Source organism: Culex pipiens, chromosome 3 (genome assembly GCF_016801865.2).
Source record: "Culex pipiens pallens isolate TS chromosome 3, TS_CPP_V2, whole genome shotgun sequence".
In the NCBI taxonomy this organism is placed as follows: Eukaryota; Metazoa; Arthropoda; class Insecta; order Diptera; family Culicidae; genus Culex; species Culex pipiens.
This window is the reverse complement of record NC_068939.1, coordinates 49488370-49491577: the sequence shown is the minus strand read 5'-3', so window position 1 is coordinate 49491577 and position 3208 is coordinate 49488370. Positions and strand designations below refer to the sequence as shown.

Genomic DNA, 3208 nt, shown 5'->3' with positions numbered 1-3208 from the left:
AATAAATATCTTCACCTTTTAAATGAGTATATGGGAAACGAATATTCCATGATAATAAATTTCAAAAAATGTACAAAAATAATAATAATTTGTCATTAAAAACACCTTTAGAATCAATCTTCGATCATGAACAAAAAAAACTTCAAAAAAAATTGTAGATCAACACCACAAAACCTCAACTTGCGTCACCCCCGACCATACCGAAACTAGCGAGAAATTACAACCGTCATCCACTGCCACGGCAGAACCAGGAAAAGTTCTGCCTCGCAATGCTGCTCTTTGCATAACCAATCGAGGCCGCCAAGAATATGCTGCTCGGACGTCACACTCGAGAAATGAGAGATCCAACTTAAAAATTCGAATTAGCATCCTTCGAGGGACTTTCCGCGGTGGATACTTCCGCGCTCGCAGACAGAATCCGAAAGAGAATCCGGCTTGTTTCTTGAGAGAGAGAGAGAGACCATAATTCGAATCTTCGCGATCGAGAGGTTCTTGAATAACCGACTACGGCGTATGGACCTGCGCGACGCGGAATTGCCGCGAACAAATACGCGTAAAACTAAGTCCACGATCCGCGATCACTAGCTCAAATACACAACCAAGTACGGAGCGGCGCAATACAGGTATCCAGAGGAGGAGCGCGAGAGAACTCCATGGGCTCGACCGGGTTTAAGTGTGTATGTGTGCGGCTAGATCTACTACCTGTTCAGCAGCAGCAGCAGCGGCACCACTACAGTGAGTAAGTACTCTGCGGGAAAGATTCGGTATAAAAATCCTCAGCAACGCAAGGGTCACTATCAGTCGAGTGTCGTTAATCGTCCCAAACGTAGCCTCTTATTTGAGAAGTACCTTCTTCCTTCGTGAACCCGGTAGACCAAATTCAAAATCCCCAAGCCAAAATGAAATTCCTGATCATGGTACGTTCAACCTGATAGTTTTGCGGTGAAACAATTTAGTGTGTGAAAAGTGTGGCGAAAAATGAAGAATTTACGATCCGTGACTTCTTTAGTGATCAGTGATGATGGTTCAAGAGCTGCAAACGATCACCGATCTTCACAAGTGAACGTCAACGGTCTAAACAGTTTTCGTGCAAATTGTTTTTGATATTCAAGAACGAAAGTGATCCTCGAAGTGAAGATCAGTGAAAGATTGCAACTCTCAACCAAGATCACTCTAGTTCAACCAAGCTACTAATCAATTATCCTCCCCGTCCAGACCATCTGCCTGGTTGTCCTGGCCTTCGCCCTGGTCAGCGCCCTCCCGGCCGTCAACGACGAGAGCATCTTCGGTGGAATCGACACCGGAGCCGCCGACGACACCGTGAACCCCCAGGACCCGCAGGCCATCCTGCTGAAGAAGCTGCTGCTGAAGAAGAAGCTGCTGCTGCTGGGTTAAAGCGCCACTCCAAAACTCTGCCATCCCACACGGAGAGGGGACGTTCCGCGTCGGTTGAGAAAGTTTGCTCCGTGGACAGCCCTGCCCGGTGCAGGAGGTCAGCGGATAAATCTACGCGATCGTAGCAGGACGGAGCCCTCGGGGCCGCACTAGCTTTACAACAACAAAAAATATTTTTAATTTAATAATTATCCCCCCTTTGCCCACTTTTGAGTTCAGTATGCGAGATTAGGCTGCGAAGAAAAGTATTTTTTTGGTTTGTTCGTTTTTCGCGAATTTTTAAGGAAATCCCCCTTACGGTATGTTTGGGAACGAGTGCAATGTACGATACTCTTAAAACTGAGTTTTTCTTTAGTTTTGCACAACGATGCAACTGCCAGTCAAATAGCTCCAATGTACAATCGAAATAAAGTCTAAGATTTTTTACAACTGAAACAATCACGCTTTACTGCTGTTGCAGCATGTCCGATAAAAAACTGTTTTGATTTATCACATCTGTCCAAATCTAAGTCTCAAATCCAAATCTACATCGAATTTTACGTTATTGAAATTTTTAATTGATTATTGATTATTTAATTGATTTAATTGATTATTTGATTTTCAATATTGGAAAATAACCCAACAGAAACAAAAATTGGCGACATTTATGCAATTGTTCCAAAGCCAATTCTATATTTTGTTCTCATCTACAATTAGCTTTAAAAATATAGCAAAAATATTTTAACACTCCCGGAGTAACATCAGGATATTTCATGATTTACGTTTTAGTTATAGATTTACAGAAAATTTGAGCTTGAAAATTTTCCAAACGCAATTCCACTGCATTCTAAAATCTGTAGAGCGTTTTTTCTGTAAACATGGATTTTATTTTCGCGTCTAACGATACTTTAGGAAAAAAATGGAATAATTCTCTGGATTAAAAAAAGAATCGAAATTTTTAAATTTGTATTTTTTATTTGGACAAGCGACTCCATCGAGACAGGACCCAGGGAGACGATTCCTACACCTGGACTGAGCTAACGACCGGGGCCAACATTTACTTCCCCATCCGTCGAAAGGCGAGATCAGACAAATCTCGTCTCGAAAAATGCCACCGGGACCTTCTGGGATCGAACCCAGGTCGACTGGGTGAGAGGCAACCACGGTTGCCCCCATACCACGGGTCCCGGCTATGACAAAATAAGCTAATTTGCAGCGTTGGGTTTTTAAGACAAAGCTCCATACAATTTTGCGGGCTCGTCGTACAAAATGGCCGCGTGAAAATTCGAAAATCGTTATCTTGAGAAGTGATTTTCTGATCGATTTGATGTTTTCGCAAAGTTGTAGGTTATAATTTGGTTAATTAGGACTTTTCAGAAAAAAAAACTTTTTTTTTGCATTTTTCCTGCTACAAGACGACATTTACTTTTTAAAAAACATACGTTGTTTAATTATATTTTTTTTGATTTAGAGAACTAAAATGGAAAAAGTTGCGCAAGAGTTTAGGATGGTGCAAAATCTAGCACCGAAAAAATAAATTAAAAAATGTGATTTTTGGATGACCAAAACGAAATTTCTACCATACAAAATTTCAAGAATCAGTTTCAGATGCAAAATAAAATTTCCAATCGTAATGACTTCACATTTTTCTGACATAGAGTGCAACGTTTTCAATTTATAGGCATATTTTGCAATTCAAAAATGTTTTATGAACGAAAATCATCCTTGTAAAATATATTTTTGGTAAGAGTACAAATTTTTTTAAATATTATTTTTTTACTTTGTTGATCGGACTGCCGTTTGACTCTGGAAATTAAAATTTTGTAAAAAATAA

General features: G+C 40.1%; 1 long non-coding RNA gene across 1 annotated transcript; it reads left to right on the top strand.

The window, feature by feature from the left end:
- Positions 1-758: 758 nt before the first annotated feature.
- LOC120413237 (uncharacterized) lies at positions 759-1833 on the top strand. Its single transcript, XR_005604923.2, has 2 exons — positions 759-917; positions 1216-1833. It is a non-coding gene; the product is annotated as an uncharacterized LOC120413237 (long non-coding RNA).
- The last annotated feature ends 1375 nt before the right edge of the window (positions 1834-3208 follow it).